Below are 23,178 nucleotides of genomic sequence, written 5' to 3'. Positions count from 1 at the left end.
ACCCAGAGGCAGAATCTAGGTCATTTGTTCAATAAGTGTACTGTTGTTGCAAACAAACAAAAAAATAAGTAGCTGTCATTTATTGATTACTTAACTGTTGTAAAGCACTTTACATGCTCCATCTCATTTGATCTTCGTTAATTACTATTATCATCTGCATTTCAGAAACTGAGGCATGGAGAAGTTGTTTAATTTCTGGTAGTAGAACTGAGACTTAAAACCAGATATGTATGACTCCAAAGCCTATGCTTTTGATCACTACATTTTATTGCCACATATACTCAGATCAACTCTGCCAAGTGGTATTTTCCATTTAAAAGGGGAAACAGTTTGAAAATCATTATTGTGCTTTTCTCTTTTGCCTTTTTGAGTACTTAACTTACAGTCTAGTCTGCCTGAGGTAATCATTTAGGGAGAAGGTGGGAGTGGATGGCAGAGACATTAGCATTTATGACAGGAGGAGGAAAATGAACAGAACGACAGGGAAATATTCACTTCTGACATACGAAATAGGATCGTGCAGTAGGGCAATAGTCTACTGTCTTATGACAATAATTATAATGTAATTAATAAGATTTTTGCTACAACCTAAATGTATCTTTTCCATTTCTTGCTAGGAATTATATATAGAAACACATAAATTCTATGTAAAAAAAAAAGTATATCCAAATTTATTTATTTCTGCCTTTAGAAAATCAAGGGTTAAGTTTTAAGGACCCAGATCATAGAGCACCCCCAGAAAAATAATCCATTTTCCTCTAACAGCTAGGCCAGCTCTATGACAGAAGCAGGATACAATCTGGTGGGAGTGAAAGAACCTTTCCAGTCCTGGAAAATTGTGAGGGGAAAAGGGCAGAAAAGACAGATGAATCTACAGGGAGAATCACAGTAACATAAGTCAGAGTAATACTACTGCCCAACTGAAGCTATGAGAGGAGGCTAACTCACAGAGAGAATGTGAGTGAGCTCAGGTATTCTGATTGCATGGGTACTGTGCTTCCTACCCTAACACAGCCAAATCACTAGGCATATCAATTCCAACTTAACCAAAGCAGAATCAGTATGTCCCTATAAACTTAGAAACTGGTTCTCCAGCTTTTTTCTCTAAGTTGTCATAGCAAAGTATTTAAGCCTGAATGTCAAACCAATACCTTTTAAGGAGTATGCTGTATTATTTATTTGCTATATGACAAATTGGAGAACTTGCCATCTGTTTTACTTGGAGCCCTTTTTCAAAGGAGTACGTAGGATAGTGTCATTGTTAAGAGAACAGACAGGCTCTGGAATCAGATTGGCCTGTGACCAAGTCTAGTTCTGCCACTTGCTAGCTATACGACCTTGAAAACATTATCTAACCTCTCTGGGCCTCAATTTCCTCATATGTTAAAATGGAGGGGGTTTTTTGAGAATTAAATAGGATGATGCATGTTAAGTACTTAGCAGAAGCCATAGAGCATGGTGTTGAAAAATAAATGACAGGGAAATTCCTGTTGTGGTTCAATGGAAATGAATCTTACTAGTATCCATGAGGACGCAGGTTTGATCCCTGGCCTCACACAGTGGGTTAAGGAACCAGCATTGCCATGAGCTGTGGTGTAGGTCGCAGATGCGGCTCAGATCACATGTTGCTGTAGCTGTAGTGTAGGCTGGCAGCTGCAGCTCTGATTTGACCCCTAGCTTGGGAACTTCCATATGCTGCAGGTGCATAAAAAGCAAAAAAAAAAAAAGAAAAAAGAAACAAAGACAAGACAGGCTCAAAGTTGACTCACTTGTGCAAAGCCCCATATAAGCAAATCAAGACTCAATATCTAACCTAATTGCAGTTACAACCTCCCCCAGCAATGCAGTCTTAACCACTCAGTCTTCAATTTTCTGGTCAGCACCAATGAAGTAATCTGCCACATAGCCCACTTCCATCCCGCATGTTACCTAAGTCTGAAACAATCCACTCTTTCCCCACTTCTGCCTATAAAAGCTTTCTGTTTTATATAGACCTCAGAGCCCCTTTCTACTTGCTAGATGGGATGCTGTCCAACTCATGAATCATTCAAAAAAGGCAATTAGATCTTTAAAATTTACTTGGCTGAATTTTTGTTATTTAACAGATTTGGTGGCAATGACGGGATCCAAAGTAAACTTCTGATGGCATTTGGGGACAATGAAAAACACAAGTGTGGTGTCCACAGGACCTCTTTTTTAAATTCACCGTCTTTCTCACCATTTCTGAGAGTCCTGGATAAGTTTCCCTCAGTTCTGATCTCCACTCTCTTTGCATTGAGCTCCCAACCTAACTGGTTCTCCAATACAGGGGGTATCAGCTTAAGCTGGCAGATGGCTTGCTTTGTCCAGAGCCCAACTGAGCTGGTGAATGGTTCTCTCCAGAGCCCAACTGAGCTGGTAGACAGTTCTGGCCAGAGCCAAGCCCCAGCCTTTCAGACTGCAATTCCAATGATTTTGAGTGGTAACCCCCCAGCCCTTGATCTTTCTAAAGATCTACATGGAAACTGTTAGTGGCAGTGCATGGTTCCCCATCCATGTGGAGTCCCCAGTCCCCAGTTCCCATTGGTTGAGGTCTGCTGCTTAAATCCTTTCCCCAGTCTGAGGTTTCACAGGAAGTGTTGGTGTTGTACACAGGGCATTCTCTCAGCCAAGACTCAGTAACATATCTTGATCACTGCCAATATATTGAGGTGCATGTGTTGTCGTATTCTGTGTGGATAAAGACTAGACCAAAGAGATGGCATTTTAATTTCCAAAGAGTCAGGTGCACCCCTTCTGGCACACCTGCGTATTTTATGTCTAAGAACTATATTCTAAGAAACTGTAAATATCTACAAAAATGGCAAAAACTTTCTAAAAACATCCTAAAATTACAATGACCATTATGGAGAATATTCCAGTTAGATAAGATCATTCATTGAGTGCACTTGAAAGTAAGGGTTGTAAATTAAACAAACAGAATAGGATACCTATGCAGAAGCTTCTGCCTTCAAGATTCTAAAATGATTCATTTAAAGACTTGTTACAGAAGGCTAATGAAAAATTAAAAACACAAGGGATACCTAAAACAAAAGATGATAGAACAGACATGGTTCCTACTGTTCCCTTCTAGCCTTCTTTACCTGAGTACTCGCATTTTACTAATTTTCTGTCTGAACTGCTTTTCCCCTCTGAAAAGGTGTTTCTTTATTAAATTATAGCTGATTTACAATGATGTGCCAATTTCTACTGCACAGAAAAGTGACTCAGTTATACATATATACACATTCTTTTTTAAAATATTATTTTCCATCATGGTCTATCCTGGGAGATTGGATATAGTTCCCTATGCTGTACAGTAGGACCTTATTGCTTATCCATTCTAAATGGAATAGTTTGAATCCACTAAGCCCAAACTCCCAGTCCAACCCACTCCCTCTCACCTCTCTCTTGGCATCCACAAGTCTGTTTGAAGAACTATTAAAGTTACCTTTTAAAACTAAACCACCCAAGGTTACAGATGAACCCCCTCAGGTATCTTTCACTCCTTCGCCAAAAACTGAACTAAGGGCCACAGTTAAAGAATTTCCTAAAACCTAGGGAAGAGCCACAAAAGTTTTTCAATGAATTTATAGTCATTATTGAGGCATATGACCTGGGGCTGTCAGATTTTTATCAGCTTGTGCACATGCTGGGAGGACCTAGTGAAGCCCCAAAGTGAACTCAGGAAGCAAATTGGCAAATCCCAGAAGATGATATGTGAGATCTTCGACCAGAGAAAGCTCATCAAATAGCAACTGACCTTTTACAAGCCATTCTGGGAGTCTTCCCTGCTTGCACTGATTGGCCAATCATTCAAACATGCAAACAAAAGAAAGGAATGTGTGACAGACGATAAAGCCCTTTCAGAAACCCTCTGCCTATGACATTCTGGGTTCTGACACATTAAATAGGGTCACTCAACATGCTCTAGCTTCCCAGTTTGTAAACAGATGATATCTTGAGATTAGTGGATTGATATAAAGACAGAAAATAGGGTGGAAGGTCACCAAGCTGACTGAACTTGTGACCACAGCTGAGCACTTTGAAAGGAAGATCTGTTAAACCTATAACCTGCCTTCACTGATCAAGCCTGCTTTAACTGTTACTGCAAAAAAAACCTGCATGTCCTCCAAGAATTATATGAAGTCTGAAAAACAAGATGTTTGCCCAAACGTTTTTCAGGAACTTAGAGTCAGCTTGTTAGGACTGGTTACGGCCACTAAACGTCCAATTGGGCATGTGAGAGTGTCCATTCGGTGACCTTTTGACTTCAGAGTCCAAAAAATTCCACCCACAGGACATGCTAATGCCACCACTTTCTAAACATCCATCTCATGAAAAAGCCTGCAGTTTAGTTGAGCCTGGGAAGAACAACAATTATCTCACCTTTCTCTTATTTCCAATCACCTTTCCCCATATTCCCCAGGCCTTCAGCTTTATCACATAAATACCCCAAGGCCCTCAACTTTGGGGAGATGGATTTGGAATTTGTCCTCCCATCTCTTCACTTAGCTGCCTCGTGAATAAATCCTTTCTCTGCTTCAAACCTTGGTGCCTCAGTGTTTGGCTTGCTGTATGTCCAGCAAATGAACCAGTTTCAGTAACACTTGGACCAAGAGGGTAAACAAAAATCTGCCAAGACATTAGCCTTATAGCTACCACAGCTCCTAGGTTACAGACCTAAAATAACACCTGAGCCCCCACACTGCACCCTTCTAGGGGTCCACCATTAAAACAATGGCCCAAAGATCAATGTTTCATTTGTAGTCAACTGGGATGCTGGAAAAAAGATTGTCCCTAAAGATCCTATGCAAATTCTTCAGCTCAAGTGCCCCCATACCTCCAGCCAAGGGAGGGCCCCATATGGGCCCCTCTAGAGTTGACAGGACTCGTAAAGATTCTCTGGTCAACTGATATAAGAAATTTCCTTAAAAGGCTAAGGGAGGAGTTCCCATCGTGGCGCAGTGGTTAATGAATCTGACTAGGAACCATGAGGTTGCGGGTTCGATCCCTGGCCTTGCTCAGTGGGTTAAGGATCTGGCGTTGCCGCGAGCTGTGGGGTAGGTTGCAGACTTGGCTTGGATCCCGTGTTGCTGTGGCTCTGGCGTAGGCAGATGGCTACGGCTCTGATTAGACCCCTAGCCTGGGAATCTCCATATGCCGTGGAAGTGGCCCTAGGGTGATTAAAAAAAAAGGCAAAAGGATAAAAAAAAAAGGCTAAGGGAAATTAAAATGTACTTTTAAAATAATGAGTTGTATTTTTTTCCATTATAGCTGGTTTACAGTGTTTTGTCAAAATTTATTTTCAAATAACCTTACCAGAAATTCCCATCATGGCTCAGTGGTAACAAACCCAACTCGTATCCATGAGAACACAGGTTCGATCCCTGGTCTCACTCAGTGGGTTAAGGAGCCAGCATTGCCTTAAGCTGTGGTGTAGGACACAGATGAAGCTCTAATCTGGTGTTGCTATGGCTGTGGTGTAGGCCAGCAGCTATAGCTATGATTCTACCCCTAGCCTGGAAACTTCCATATGCCTCTGGTGCAGCCCTAAAAATACAAATAAATAAATAAAATAAAATAAAATAAAATAAAATAAAATAAAATAAAATAAAATAAAATATAAAAATAACCTTACCAAATTCTGGTAAATATCAGAATTGCACTCTCCACCTCAAACTTCACTCAGAACCTACAAATGGAATCCTGGGAAAGCTAGCAGAAGTTATCTAAGGGAAAAAATTCTTACCAGAGTCAACTCTCTCAAATCTCTGTAAGACCTGGGAGAGAGAGGAAAAAATATATTTTGCATCCTTTTTGACAATGCCTCTTGAATCCTAGGAGCTGTTCGATACTGCCAGAAATATTAACTGTTTGTCCTGATTGAAAATCTGGCAAGATATTTAAAATGATTTTGGGTATAGCTCTGTGGTCAAAAGTTGGCCAGAGTTTGGAAGCTGATATTCAGAGCCTGACAGGAATTTTTTAAAGCCTTCTTCCCTAAGCAAATTGAAGATAATGTAGTTGGATGGGTAGATCAAACTATGATGTCATTTAAGTTGCAACCCAATTCCTTGAGGGATTAAAGGCAACTGTCCTTATCTTACAAATCTTTGCAAAATCAGAAATGCAAATTCAGAAACAATTCAAAGTCCTTCTTGGAGAAACTTACATTCTTTCCCTATGCCTTTAAGATATTTTACCTGGTCTCCTCTGGGAATTCTTGTCTAGACCATCCCAAATCCCTAAGACTGAAAGAAAAAAAAAGGAGGGAAGAGGCTTTTTAAAAATACAAACTGCTCCACAGTTTCCATAAGATTACTCACCAAGGACAAATATAAAATTTAAATATCTCCTCCACAAATATTAGGAGAAAAATACTTTTAGCCATCTGAGCAGGTAAATTTAACTGCAACAGTTCTTTATGAGCTCTGCATTATCACACCTGTTTTCATGGCTAAAATTTTTCAATGAAACTATAATGTCTCTGCATCTTTCTGCACATTTATGTGTATCTATATATGTATATCTTAGACGTGTAGGATTTTCTACCTCCAGATGGTATTACTAAAATTAATTTGTAAAAGTTCTATTAACTTAAATAAGCACCTATATAAATTTAGTATTCATAAAAATTCTCAAAACCTTAATAGAAACTAACACAAATGCCTTTCAGGTTCATGTGATTTGGGAAAATATTCGATATTAAATCTAACTTATGTTTGCTGGTTTGATTAAAAGAGACATGGCTTGGAGGTATCAATATTGAATATAATGCAAACCTGCAACTTTCATTCTACTTGGGTTTATTAATCAAGTCCATGTTACAGAATTTGTTAGCAAGAAAAAATAACTTGGTAAGATGAAATTTTCATAAGTAATCTAAAACTAATTGTTGAAAACAAGTCAATTAGGTAGAAATAAGTAGGATTAAAAGATTTTAAAATCACTTTTCCAAATTTTTTGATAACCTGAAACTGAAGTTTTGTTATGTTAAAGATGAGTCAAATTAAATTCACTGTTTCTAGATTATTTCCAAATAAGATAAAATGCTGAAACATTGTTTACTGAATATAGGTTTATCCATTTTTTGCTTCCTTTCACAGAGAAATTAAAGATATTTGAGACTATTAGTAAACATATTTATGCCATGCTGAGAAATTTTCTGAGAAAGCACATTTCTAGAAATTATGAAAAGTATCTGTCTGCCAATCCATAGAATGCTAATGTAAAAGACAGTTCATAATTGCTTGCTTCTTAGCTTTCCCTAGAAATTAGAAGTTTCTAAGGGTTAAAAGTTCTAATATATATGATTAAAATTACTAAATATAATAAGGGAAAGATAATGTGTGGTCAGGACTGGCTGAGATTGGAATGAATTTAATTTAGTAAAAGCATATTCATATCAAAAATAAGCTGCTGCAAAATTAGAATTTGATTTTCCTCTCTGGTAAAATAACAAAGTTTTCTTGGACTATTGGTCTTCTCTTGATAATAAGAGATTGTAAAATGATTTTCTTTACCTTTAATATAATCTGCCTATAAAAAGCAAATATCTTGTCTTTTGTCAAAATAATCATCGATGTTCCATGTTGTCTTTATCAGGTCTTTGATTACTTAAACTTGGTATTCTTAATATTCAAAGAGCTAAGTTTTGTTCAGAACTATGTACCTTCTATATTTGCCTGTGAAGTGTTTGTTACTTTGGTTAAATAGATAACTAAGTATTTTTTCACAGTGCCCTATGATCATATTAGACCAGGCATTTTTTTTAACAAAATTCCTGAAAATAAAATTCTAAATGAAAATTTTTTTGACCTCAAGCTAATTTGGGGTTTTCCACAGGATCCTTGAAACATCTCAAAAGATTTGTTCTCTCTCATTATAAAAAAAAAGAGATTCTATCCACCCTGCAGCATATGAAGTTCCCAGACCAGGGATCAGATCCCAGCTGCAGTTGTGACCTATGCCGCAGCTGCCAGATCCTTTAACCCACCGTACTGGGCCAAAACTTGAACATGCATCCTGGCGCTGCCAGTCCCACTGCACCACAGCAGAAGCTCCTGATATGTGTAGTTAAATAGAAAGCATTGTCAAATAAGAAGTAATACTAAGCCTTCTTTATAAGTAATACTAAGCCTTCTTTATGCCTGTATAGCTATATAAGTTTTCCAGAAATTGTGTGAAATTCCTGGAAATCTGATATCATCTAGCATAATGTTATGTCATAATTCCAGTTATTACATTAAAATATTTATATTACAGAAATAACCAAATTCCTTTGTCAATTCCATTATAGTGTATTCTCATCAGATCTTTCATAATGGACATTTAAAGACTTTTGCTACTTATAATAAAATACTGTTTTATTCTGATGCTTTTACAAAAGTGTTCCTACAAAAGTACTTCATCAAGCAGATTCATGGAAAGAACTTTTGAGAAAGACAGGTTTCTGATAACTTTAACATCATAAAACTGAACTGGTTAAGAATTTCCAAAACAAAACAAAACAAAAAAATCCAGACTTAAGCATTTTAGTCACATGGAGCTGAATAAATTAAAAAGGTAAAACATTACTTGTTCCTTAATGTTTTGTTTGTCTAGATTTAAGGAAATCTTTTTTTCTCTTTTCTTTTAAAGCTAATAACAATTTGGTAAAGTATACCTTTATAAACAAAGATGAAGCCTTTACTTTTTCTCCCTACCTGATCCCTCCAAAATTCAGACACTCTTGAGTACCCTTTTCATGGCAATATAATTAGTTATTTACCTAAGTTCAACACAAATTTGTTCTCATTGTAAGAGGATGCAATTAGAAACATTGGCTACATTACCAAGGCTTTGACTGGAATACCATAACTGAGAGAGAGTGCATAGATATGACCAGATAGCTTTAACTTTACACTTTGGCTTGGCTTCCTGGCCTTCAGGATTTTTTATTTGCTTGTTTTGTTTTGTTTTTTAAGAGATCAGTCTGAGACTTCTTATAAACAGTTCCATCGAAGTAATCTTAGAGTTCACTTCATCAATAACTTGTCTTGCTTATGTAAATAATTAAGCTAAATTTCATGCAAACAAATTAAGTTTGACTGTGCTTATCCTTGGGGAAAAACATAGGGATAATTGTAGAGAGAAGAATTATGTTTGCACCTTTGTAAGACTGTATATTCTAGTCCTGTTAATTGTCTTTGAGGTTGTGTTATATACTTGTAAACTGAACCAGATCCTGGATTCTTCCAGTTTTTTTGAATGACTACAACTCTCCAAATTAATGTTTTCAATCTTCTCCAACCCTTCTGATTTGGAATCACTGGGAATAAAAACTGCCCTTGAATCTCCTTGGAAGGAACTATACCAGGTCCTTCTCACTACCCAGATGGCAGCAAAACTTCAGGGGCTCCAGCCTTGGGTACACATCTCACAGCTAAATAAGGCTCCACATGACATCTGTTCCTATACATGTTCTGGTGACCTCCAAATCAAATTGATTAGGGAGAGAAATATTTGACATGGAGGTAGACTGCTTCTTCCCAAGACACCTGGATCAAAACTTGATACTTTAATTAAACTCTAAATCCTTTCTTCTTCCCTTTCTTTCTTTTACTCTGGCAGCGGCCTGGAAAGATCATGTCATGCCACCATCTGTATCTCCAAGATCATTGCTAAGAGGTGTAACCCTTCAAACTAGTGGATTTTCATCAAAACCCCTGATCTGTCCATGATGGTAAAGATCTTCTGGTCCATTTCCATGTCTCTGGTTAATAGCTCCAAACTTGGGGAACTTTGTGTCCAGGCTCTATTCAAAGAAAAGGACACAACACAAGGGTAATCAGAATAAAACTGCCTGTGTGATCTATAGACCCTTAAAATTTTACTAGCTTCTATAGCTGTCACCTTTCCAGTTCTGAGCCACATATTCAAATAGGAATTACTAGGAGGTATTCATGACTCAAAAATAGTTCCCTTTGGAGTTCCTTTGTGGTATAGTAGGTTAAGGATCTGGCATTGTTACTGCAGCAGCTTGAGTCACTGCTGTGTCAGGGGTTCATTCCCTGGCCCAGGAATTTCTGCATGCTGCAGGCATGGCCAAAAAAACTAGTTCTCTTTGACAGTCCTACTTCCTGGTTAAGAGTAAATGCAAATGAGGTTATGAGCAGGATCCTCTCCTTAACTCTTAAAAATACTGAAGAATCCATTGCTAAGCAGAAATAGCTGCCCAATAAAAATTCTTAGACTCTTTGGCCAAAAGATAGCCTTCTGGATAATAGGATAGTCTTTGATTATCTTTTAGATGAGCAATGAGGTGTTCTGTTCTATGGTCAACACCGCCTGCTACACTGATTAACCCTTCTGGGGAACTTGAAACTCAGTTACATAAAATCACTGAACAAGCCACTTGGTTTTAAAAAGTAACTCCTTCAATGAGGTCTTTCTTTGACAAATTTTGATTCATTTGGATCTTGGGAACCATGGCTTCAAGGGCACACCATATACTAGGAATTATCCTGTTTATACTAGTCATAGTAATCTCCCTGTGCATTTTATTCTCTCAAAAGCTTTAAATGCACATTCACAGCTGCTAATCACCAACCAAATGATCTCCTTAAGACCAGAACACCAGAAAATAAATGAAGAGAATGACCAACTTAAAAAAGAAATGAGCTAACCTCTAAAATATGCAAACAACTTATACGACTCAACTGCAAGAAAAACCAACAACCCAACTGAAAAATGGGCAGAAGACCTGAGTAGACATTTCTCCAAAGAAATGGCCAACAGTCACATGAAAAAATGCTCAACATCATCAATTATTAGAGAAATGCAAATTAAAACTACAATGAGATACCACCTCACATCAGTCAGAATGGCCATCATTAACAAGTCAACAAATAACAAATGCTGGAGAGGGTGTGGAGAAAAGGGTACCCACTTTCACTGCTGGTGGGAATGTAAATTGGTGCAACCACTGTGGAAAACAGTATGGAGGTACATTAGAAAACTAAATATAGAACTACAATATGATCCAGCAATCCCACTCCTGGGCATACGTCCACAAAAAACTTTCCTTGAAAAAGACCCAAGCACCCCTATGTTCATGGCAGCACTATTCACAATAGCCAAGACATGGAAACAACCCAAATGTCCATCAACAGATGATTGGATTCGGAAGATGTGGTATATATACACAATGGAATACTACTCAGCCATAAAAAGGAATGACATAATGCCATTTGCAGCAACATGGATGGAACTAGAGAATCTCATACTAAATGAAGTAAGTCAGAAAGAGAAATGCATATACCACATGCTATCGCTTATATGTGGAATCTAAAATATGGCGCAAATGAACCTATACACAGAAAAGGAAAAAACTCATGGGCATGGAGAAAAACTTGTGGTTGCCAAGGGAGAGGGGGAGGAGGTGGGATGGACTAGGGGATAGTAGATCCAAGCTATTGCATTTGGAGTGGATAAGCAATGAGATCCTGCTGTATAGCACAGGGAACTCTATCTAGTCACGTGAGGTGGAACATGATGGAGGATAATGTGAGAAAAAAATGTGTATATATATATATATATATACATATATATATATATATATATATATATATATATATATATATGTATGACTGGGTCACATTGCTGTACAGCAATGTTGATAGAACATTGTAAATCAACTATAATAAAAAATAAGTTTTTTGGTCTTTTTGTCTCTTCTAGGTCTGTGGCATATGGAGGTCCCCAGGCTAGGGGTCTAATCGGAGTGTAGCTACCAGCCTATGCCAGAGCCACAGCAAAGCCAGATCCAAGCTGCATCTGCGACCTACACTGCAGCTCACAGCAATGCTGGATCCTTAACCCACTGAGCAAGGCCAGGGATTGAACCCATAACCTCATGGTTCCTAGTCAGATTCGTTAACCACTGAGCCATGGTGGGAACTCCAAAAAATCTTTAAAAAATGAAAAGAAAAAAAAAAAGATTGTGAACCTGATGTCATGACCTGTAACTATTATAGAGATTAAGTAAAAATGTCATGACCTATGGATACCACATAAAGGATTGACAAAAACTTTAAGGACTACAGGGTAATAGCTGAGAGTGGTGCCAATGCCTTAAATTTTGTTCACATCTCTCTGTTAAGCTGAGAGTCTGATCAAGAAGGGGGAATTTTTAAAAAAGAAACAACAGGCCCCAAATGGAGTCACTAATGTTAAGCCCCACATCAGCAAACCAAGATTTAATACCTAACCTAACTCTTCTGCCTATAAAAGCCTTCCATTTTGCACAGCTCCTCAGAGTCCCTTTCTCTTTCTCAGATGGGATGCTTCCTAATTCATGAATTATTCAATAAAGCTAATCAAATCTTTAAAACCTACTTGGTTGAATATTTGCTATTTAACAATAGTTAGCATAAAATAAATGCAACTTAATATAAGATTATTAAAACAAATGGTACAGCCACTCTATAAAAGGGTGTGACAGAGTCTTACAAAAATAAACATGCAACTACCATATAACCAAGAATTCGCACTTCTGGGCATTTATTTGAGAAAAATGAAGATTTACATTCACATACAAAGCTGTACATGAATGCTTATAGTGCCTTTAATTTTAATTGCCAAAAATTGGAAACAATTCAGATTTCTTCAAAAAGATGAATGGTTAAACAAACCAAGGTACACTTACCATGAAATGCTACTAAAAGAAAAAAAAAAAAGGAACCAACTACTGATACACAAAACAACTTAAATGAATCTCCAGCTAAAAAGCCAGTTTCGAAAGGTTACATACTGTGTGATTCATTCTTGAAATGACAAGATTATGGATATGGAAAACAGTGCAGTTCTCAGTAGTTAGGGAAGGGGAACAGGAGATCCAGCTATGACTATAAAAGGGTAGCACAAGGGATCCTTATGGTGATGGAACTGTCCTGTAACTTAATTTTGGTGGTGGTCACAAGACATGCATGTGATAAAATTACATAGAACTAAATACATGCAAACAAATGAATACATGTAAAACAAATGAGAAGTGAATGAGATTGGTGGATTATATCCTGGTTATATTATATAGAGTATTAATTATACTATAGATATCTTTGAGTGAAACAGGACAGAGGTTACACTGGATCTCATTACATTAGTTCTTACAACTGCAAATGATCTATAGTTATCCTAAAAGTTGAATCTCTTTTTCTAAAATAGGCATAACCTAATATAACTTGCCACTACATTCAGTAAGGCCCCTTCTGCAACTGAGTGACCTTATATTTTACAATAGACAAAAGACAATTTTTTAATGCTTTCTTGGGCTCTTGTATTTAAACTTTGCCACTACTTATAATCAATATAGTGTTGTGGGGGGTGGGTTCCCACTTTCAGTTTAACACTGGAGATCTAAAGAAACCCGTTAACCATCACACCACTCACAAATCAGCACATATAGAAGTGCCTCTGTAAAATCTGAGATTTGCAATCAGCCAGACATGGGTTTAAACTCTCTGCATCTCACTGACTAGCTTTGCAATCATGACAAAGTCACTGAACCTCATTATACCTGGTTTGTTAGAGGCTGCAATAAAAGACATTGGTGGAAAAGCGTCAAGCCTTTTAGGTGCAAGTATGTTTCTTCTACCATCCCTTACACATACATAGAGCCTTAAAATTGTTTCCCTTTCATACAAATATGATGTAATCCTATATACATGAAAAAAATGAAGAAAATATTCTCTAGAGGCCTCAGATTTTTCAAGGGAAGTAGACTATTTTAATAAAAGTGACATGTCAATTTCCTGGTTGTGATACTATACTATAATTACGGAAGATGCAATCATTGGGCGAACGTGGGTGAATGGTATATGAGACTTCTCTGTACTAATTTTGCAATATTATATGAATCTGTAATTGTGGCAAAATTTTAAAAGTTTTTAAAAAGAGGGGGATGTGTCATGGTTCTGAGGTGATTGGACATTTCACATTCATCACCATTTAAAACTTTGTAAAACTGTGACGCCTTCTCTCCAAATAAATACCTCAAAATATTGTTTTTAATCCCAGTGTTGAGCAGGACCTTGGAAGCTATTCAGACTAGCCGATACAGAAGTCCCTTGTGCAATTTCCCTAAAATATTATTTTTCAATTTGAATCCCTCCAGTGACAGGAAACCCATTCCCTAAAAAAGGAATCCCATCTATTTACAAGCAGATTTAATACTTTGAAAACTTTTCCTTACATTGACTTGAAATCTGCCTCCATCTAGCTTTCACCTTTCGTTCATATTTTTCCCCACACCTGGTTTCCAGAGAAGTAAAAAAAATTTGGCGAACTTTTAGTAGATTAAATAAATCATTCTTTATCCATGTGGATGAGGAAATAAGACAGGTAGCTGGTACTTCTTTCTTTCATCCCTAAAGGCAGATAACTACTATCATTTCCTGTAGAAATATCAGACAAATAATCAGCAGAATTCAACAACATATAGTGATAATAATAGGAAATGACAAGACTGTGCCTGGGATTTACATAACACCTTTTCTCTGAACGGCAGCTAATAACAAGGCTGTGCTAGTGCCTTTTCTGTCTTAGAAGCAAGGAGCTTCTTGCAAACACCTTGTCTTTGTTTTAACTTATGTCATTTGGATGGGAAATTTCCAAATTTGTGCTTTTTATTATCCATCACATTATGAAAAGCTAAGGGGGGATAAAGGATTTCTCAGAGCACCATCCAGGTATAAAGAATTAATACTCATTTGGATTTGCTGGAAATTTACATGTGAAATCCTCATTAATGCTAATGTGGGTTCTGGAACTGTATAAATCTTCCATATCAAGGAAAAAACATAACTATCTGGAGGACTCCGATTGACATATTCTATTAACTCTCTGAGATTCCTAACTAATTGATTTTCCTTTTAATCACTGCCCTGTCCCCACTGCTGCCCCTACAATGAAAAAAAAAAATGTATTTTTCATTATGAAAATCAATGCAGCTCTCTTTCTCCTTGACCAAGTTCAGAATTGGAACTATATGTGTGACATGACCCTTTAAAACCTTCTTTTGCAGCCAAATTCTTTGCTCTTTCTGGTTCCTGTGTGACAGCAAGGACTTCTGGCCCCTGGGGCACTAAGCACTCATAAAAAAATCCCTTTCTAGTAATTATTGTTATTATTTTCCATTTGGTAAGTGGAAATATTGTCCATCTAAACTAAAAGGCCACATCCTGTGTCCGTCTCTCACCAGCTCATGAAATAGTGCTGAGATGGCTTTAAAATGTACACTTCCGTCCTTGGTTGTTTTGGGTGGTGGTTGGGCAGCAGGAGTGGGGAAAGGACTGCTGGATCTTTAGCCTTAGGGAATATATATGGCAGTTGCCATGGGTGCAAAATTGAGAGCCAGGCTCAGGAGAGCTGAGGAAATTCTGAGGAGAGAGGAAAGGGAATTAGCGCAGGAGTGAGGCAGCCCTGGGGAAAGACTTGGGACCCAGTGCCCAAGGCATAGGCTGGTTATGAGCAATCGAGAATTAGAGTGAGGGTGAGGAGCCAGAAGCAAAAGGGCAAAGCAAAGCTGCAAGTCAGAACCAACCAGGCAACATGGTGTCAGGGCTCAAAGGCAACATAAGTCACAGAGTTTCCGGCAAGTCAGAAGTCCAGTAGGTAGATTATCAGCAGGAAATCATAACATCAGGGGTGAGACCAAGGTGGAAAAAAAAAGGAAATTCAAGCAAGTAGGCTGACCCCAGGAGGACTCCAAGAAGTGAATGAAGGTGGGGATAAAGCAATAGCAATGAAAAGAACATGGGCGACTGATACATTTTATTTTGCCCTAAGCAAAGGGTGTATATGATTCTTGTGAAGGGAGAAAATAATACTTGTATAGCCAAGTCTAGCTGAGCATATCACTGAGAATTTGTGACTGAGACAAGTACCAACTTCTAACTGAAAGATCTCGGCTTGAATTGAAACAGATACACAAGGGGAAAAATCTGAGGAGACAGAAAATCCTGCAGTATGAAAGGCAAATGCCATATTCTATTATTTTGATTCTGCTGGGCAAGAAGACATAAGTTTGAGCTAACAAATTTACAGATTTCTGAAGTGACTACTTGTGGTAGAGTAAGGAAACCACACTATTCTAAAGTAGTGCTGGGCAACCAAGAGTAGAGGTGGGGTGGGAGGGTGGCATTTGAATTTCCAGAGATGCTACACAGGCCTTAGCCCTAGGCCTGGGCACCATTTAGTGTTGCATATGTGTGCATTTTATGTGTTTTATTCTCAAGTAAAGATACTTGAGTTAATCATATTCCTTGATTCATGATGTATTACTATAGTTGCTCACTAACTTTGTTTTTTTACCTATTTATTTACCTATTTCCTTTTATCCTCATTCCCACCCCTATCTCCATATCCAAGAACTTTTGTTTTTTGTTTTGTTTTTTTTGGCATGCAGAAGGTCCTGGGCCAGGGATCAAACCTGAGCCACAGCAGTGACAGAACCTGATCCTTAAATGCTAACCCACCAGGGAACTCCCCATGGCCAGGAATTTTAATGTTAATATAAATCTTTTAAAATGTTTCTGAAATATGTGTATCCCTGTATACAGATATTTTCCCTCACTTTTATTGAGGTCTTCCTTGACTACTATATTTAAAATTACAACTTTGGCATAATACTCTTGTGGCACAGCTGGTTAAGGATCTGGCATTATCACTGCTGTGGCTCTGGCTGCTGCTGTAGTATGAATTCAAACCCTGGCCCCGGAATTTCCACATACTGTGGGCATGGCCAAAAAACAGGAAAGGGATTGGATTGAGTTTACATTTTAAGATCACTCTAGTGCTGTGGAGAAGTTGAGAGATCAGTTAAATGCCCCTTGCAACAGTTAAAGTGAAAGCTTAGAATTAGGTGATGGTGGTATTTCCTATTGTGGCTCAGTAGTAATGAACCCGACTAGTATCCATGAAGACACAGGTTTGATCCCTGGCCTCACTCAGTGGGTTAAGGATCCAGCGTTGCTGTGAGCTGTGGTGTAGGTCACAGATGCGGCTCAGATCCCATGCTGCTATGGCTGTGGCGCAGGCCGGAAGCTGCAGCTCTGATTGGACCCCTAGCCTGGGAACTTCCATGTGCCATGGGTGCGGCCCTAAAAAGATAAATAAATAAATAAATAAATAAATAAATAAATAAATAAATAAGGTGGTGGTGGCAGATATGGTAGAAGAGAAAAGTGATCCTATGAGGGAGACAATTACGGAGCTTTGGAACTTCTTCACTAGTCACAGCTGGATTGATTTGGCTGAGGATGTTCTCAGAACCCCAATCAATGATCTCAGCAGGATTTGCCCAGCTTTGTAATGTTCTGGGCATATTTGCTAAATCTTAGGAAGTCAAAATATGTAGATTAAGTTTGAGGGGAAAACCGTTTGGATACTAATAGACAAGGATTTCCATGGGGGCATTAAAAACCCTACCTTTAAGAATGTATACATGTATGTGAGACTGGGTCACCTTGCTGTATAGTAGAAAACTGACAGAACACTGTAAACCAGCTATAATGGAAAAAATAAAAATCACAAAAAAGAAAAAAAAAAAAGAAAAACCCTACCTTCCTTATACTCAAAACTAAGATTCAAAAGCATTATAAGAGCTTCTGAATAATATGCTTTTAAATAAGAACTTGGGCACTTAAACACAATACAATGCGATATGGAAAACATTCATCCAAATGGTAATCCACCTATGTGGTGCAGCCAAAAGATTAGGTTTTTTTCCTCTCCAGAAAGTGTTCTATGATTCCATTAGCAGATAATATGCTTCAAAAAAGTGATTTTACATGTAAACAAATTCCAAGTTGGTAGCAAATAATTGTATATCAATGTTTCTGAAGTGGAATTAAAGTTTAAAAAATGATAGAAGTTCTTCTCTTGTCAGGGTAGATATTTAGCGTATTTTTCCGAAAGAGTTTCCTCAATACATTATCCATTACAGAAAAATGGAATTTTACCTCATCTATTATGCCAGGCAGGTTCAAAGGGCTTTTAGAAGACATCAAAAACCTAATCTCCCTGTTCTTGGTGGATCAGGTTATTTTCCTAATAGCATCTATAAATTCCTAGATTTTTTAGCATTTGAAAAAGGAATACTACACCACATTATTCTCTGGGTTTTTAGAGTTGGTGGAAGACACGCACTAGCACAGACTTACTCAACACTGACTAAATGGCAACTGTTCCTGAGATTCCTACCAATGATGTCAAACCCCAGCAAAGCCTAAATTGGTATGAGACCTACCTGCACCTAGAGATATGTATTATTCTTTGAGTTCTCGGGATCTATGGGATAAAATTTTATTCTTAGGAATTAGTGCTTAAAATAGCAATCCTGGAGTGCCCACAGTGGTGCAGCAGAAATGAATCCAACTATTATCCATGAGGACGCAGATTCGATACCTGGCCTTGTTCAGTGGGTCAGGGATCTGGTGTTGCCCTGAGCTGTGGTGCCCCAATCTGTGGTTGCTCTGGCTTTGTTGTGGCTGTGGCACAGGCCGGCAGCTGCAGTTCTGATTTGACCCCTAGCATGGGAACTTCCACATGCTGAGAGTGCAGCCCAGAAAAGCAAAAATAAATAAATAAAAATAAAATAGCAATCCCATAAGAGGGTTAGAAAAAGTCTAGAAGGGACAGGTCTCCTTGTCTTTCACTTGAAACAATCAGGAAACAGCACTAAAGCCAAAACAGTGGTTCCCAAATGCTTGTTTGTAAACTCACATGACAGTTCATGATGATTTTGCCTGACCATGGTGAAATGTGGAAAACATGGTCAGTGTATATTTTTCAAAATCATTCAATATTTTTATTGTAAGATTATGTTCTGTTTCTTTCTTTGAAACTATTCACTCTTTCATAAAATAATAATGTAAACAGGTGATAAGTGTTTTTTTTTTTCTTTTTAGGGCTACACCTGCAGCATATGGAAGTCCCCAAGCTAGGAGTCGAATTGGAGCTATAGCTGCCAGCCTACACCACAGCCACAGCAACACAGGATCCGAGTCGCATCTGTGACCCACACCACAGCTTACGACAACGTCAGATCTTTAACCCACTGAGAGAGGCCAAGGATCAAACCTGAATCCTCATGAATACTAGTTGGGTTAGCAATCTGCTGAGCCATGACAGGAACTGCATTTTTTGTTTTTGTTTTTTTGTTTTTTTAAGGTCCTTCCTTGACAAGATAAAAGGTTAGTGATCCTATATCAATCCATTCATTTGGTGGGGTAAGGGGAATTTGGTTAATTTGTAAAATCTAAATTTGGTTATCATTGGGCTAGATGACTTTTAAGATTCACTAAATATTGAATGATCCAGGCCTAGGATATAAATCTCTCTGTCCTTCCTTTGACCTTTCATAGCACCTTACCTGTACAAGTATTATGGCACTGACAATCTCTGCCCTCCCTCTACCTTCTATGAATGTGAAGTTATAGGAGAAAAAAAAGCACTATCCTTGTCTCCTTGTCTTTACCAGTGTGACTCTTCAGCTGATCTTGCCTGTGCACTGGCCATGAATGCAATTAAAAACTCCCCATCACAGAAGGGACATCTTGGCATCTGACCAATGTGAAAGGATACTAGCTGTCTATGAACCCAGTCAAATTAATTTGCAAGATCATTCATACCACTTTGGGGCAGCCAAAGTGTTTAGAAAGTGTTTTGTTATACTGAGCCCAAATATTCCATCTGTAATTTTCATTTATTGGTCTTAGCTCTGTATTCTGGGGCAATATAGAGTAAGTCTAATTCTTCCCTTGCATCAAAGGAAAACTAGCATGTCTACCTCCCTCAAAGTATTTCTTTCCCCCAACTGCTTCTCAGGACACAACTTTTAGGCTTCTCTGAATTCCAAAATTAGCCTTCTTCAAGGAAGACTTCTCAACATCCTCTCCATGGTCAGATGTGACCCTAGGTGGGGTCTGGCCAATTCCTCCTTTGGCATAGACATCTGCTTGAATATTTTCTTGATTATAAATATTTTTTAACATATCAGTTATATTTGGGTCATAATATATATACATCTGGAAGCACTGCAAGGATCTCTTCATCTGTTCATTATTTCAGGAAACACTACAGACTTCCTGTATGCATGGCACTATGGGCACAGAAGGAGTATATTAGTCAAAATTCAGAGAAACAGAACCAATGGGATATAAGGGGAGTTTTACTATGAGGAACTAGCTCATGCAATTATGAAAGCTGGGACATCTTGCAATCTACTGTCTGCAAGCTGGCTATCCAGGAAAGCTAGGTGTTTAATTCAGTCTAAATCTAAATATCAGAGAACCAGGGGATCCAAAGATTTAAGTCTGAGTTCAAGGGCGGGAGAAGATCAGAAAAGATGTTCCAGCTCAAGCAATAGGGCAGAAGAAAAGTAAAAGAGATGAATTCCTTCTTCCTCTGCCTTTTTGTTCTATTTAGGCCCTCAGTGGATTAGGTAATCCCACCCACATTGGGAAGCCAAATCTACTTTAATAAGTCCACTAATTCAAATGAATAATCTCATCCAGAAACACTCTCACAGACATAGCAGAAATAACATTTAATTAGATAACTGGATATCCCATGATCTAGTCAAGTTGACAAATAAAATGAATCATAATTAGAATGAATAAGCAATGAGATCCTACTGCACAGCACAGGGAACTATATCTAATTTCTTGGGATAGACTGTGACGGAAGATAGTATGAGAAAAAGAATGTACATATATGTATGACTGGTCCCTATGCTGTACAGCAGAAATTAGCACAAAATTACAAATTGACTATATTTTAATAAAAAAATTATCACAGGGGTATGTGAATATTGAAAAAGTACTTCTTTCCCTTAAACAGGCTTTAAAAATAATTTAGAAATGAAAAACATAACAAAATAGCTAACATTTATATAGTACTACTATTGGCCAAGTATGTGCTAGGTGCTGTACAACATTTAAAAATTTTTAATCCTCACAATCTCATGAGTAAAATGTTATTATTACCATCTGCATCTTGGAGAAAATGAAGCTGAGACATGAATAGGTTAAGTAAATTGCTCCAAATCACACTGCTACTACATGGCAGAGCTAGTACCAAACCCTGAGAGTCTGACTCCACAGCTCAAGCAATTAACTACTGTGCTATAATGAAGAATGTAAGTATATAAAAGATACCATTAAAGTTAGAACTCTACTTATATGCCAAGAAATACAAATCAAAGTAGAATAATATTAAGGGACATGGGGGGATATGGGTGTGGGGAGGGCTGTGGGTATGTTTGCAGAGGTAGGCTGGGCAGAGAATTCCTCTTAGTTAGTCTTGTGCCAGACCTTGAATAAAAAGAAACATAGTTGACTGTCAGACTTGCTGTTCCAAACCTCAGCCATTTTAATACAGAAAAGACATTAATAGGATTTAAAACAATTATCCCATGATAAGGTTGTCTGGTTCTTGGCCTTACATATAAATTTGAAGCAATGCTGGCACGTGCATTCTACAGGGAGAAATAATTAAAAGGAAGTAAAGGCTGATTTACAAGACTTTATGAAATGGACCATAAACTTCAGAAATTGGCCATAGCAGTTGGAGATGTAGTTAATCTTGTAGGATTGAAGAGTGAGTTAGCTACTCAGAAGAAAGCACTGATAGAGAAATCAATGCATCCTGGATAAGATACTGTGGTAAGAGTGGTGGGAAAGTGTGATGGGAGGGGGGACCAGGGCAAAACGTGAATTCCTTACAATAGCAAATGCATTTGAAATATCAATGAAAAATCACTAGGGATTTTTCTCTCCAAAGAAAATGAATCATTTAAAGTTGATGAAGCTTATCGAGTTGTCATTTTGATGCCCCTTATTCCAGTTTATATTTTTCAAATACTAAATGGCATTGCTCTTTCTGCCCTCTATTTGAAAACTTCTATATTGCATAAAAAAAATTTAAAGAAAAAATCAGAATGACAGTTATCTTTAAAATACAGTTCCATATGCTTTCAGAACATGATTCTTCTGCAAGTTGTTTGTACAAATAATCAAACAGTTGCTTTTCATCAAACCATGGTTTTGATCTTGGAGCTTTTCACTTCTTTTCAGCCAGCTTAGGCTAAAATTAACAATGAAAACTAAAATCACAATCACTTTAGAAGCTATTCATGGTATGTTCTTTTACCTATTATTAGCACATGAAAAAATAACTGATTCAGCAAAGAATTCCTTTAAAAAATAAACCATTAGGCTTTCAGCATCTTTGGGGCTAATTATGCATTGAAGATATTTAAGAGAGGTGAAAACTCAGCACCTAGCACAGCATGGCTATGTTTCTGCAACAACAACAAACATTCCAATAAAAGTGAAATTTTCCCATTATCCAGGGTGTTTCAAGTAGCCAGACTGCTTACGGCATTTAGCAGAACATCTTGGCTCTAATTTTTACTGCTACCTGAGTTTTTCCTGTTCATCCTTGCTCACCGAACACTTGGAAATTTTGATAACTATACTGTCCCTCATGACCGCATGGCCCCATCTTACATTCAGCCTCTAAAGGCAGGAACTGTATCTCTATATTGCATCATGAGAGTCTAGCATAAAGTTTATCTTAGTCGATGTTGATGATGAGAACATGAGTATATTAATGTGTCCTTCAAGGCTCTCAGAGATCAACAAATGAGAACAAAACTGGCCAAATAGTTTGCATATATCAACCCCAAAATCCCAACTATTACATTTAGAATGGATAAGCAATAGTGTCCTACTACATAGCACAGGGAATTACGCCTGGTCTCTTGGGGTAGAGTATGATGGAAGATAGGATGAGAAAAAGACTGATTATATGTGTATGACTGGATCACATATATGAGAATGTATATACGTGTATGATGGGATATAGCAGAAATTGACACAACACTGTAAATCAACTATAGTAAAAGAAGTGAAAAATTAAAAAAAAAACCCTGACCCAATAAAACTTTGCATTTGCACAGATTTATGTACAAGACTGTACTTTCAGGCATTTCCTTTAGCCATGCCCTACAAACAGCACTAAAAAAAGATATACGTAATGAGCATATATATATAAAGTTCCCATTGCTGTGCAAGCTTCAGAACAATACAACCAAACATAGAAGGAATAAAC

The sequence above is a fragment of the Sus scrofa genome, chromosome X, assembly GCF_000003025.6.
Source record: "Sus scrofa isolate TJ Tabasco breed Duroc chromosome X, Sscrofa11.1, whole genome shotgun sequence".
NCBI lineage: Eukaryota > Metazoa > Chordata > Mammalia > Artiodactyla > Suidae > Sus > Sus scrofa.
Note: the sequence above shows the minus strand (reverse complement) of the source record.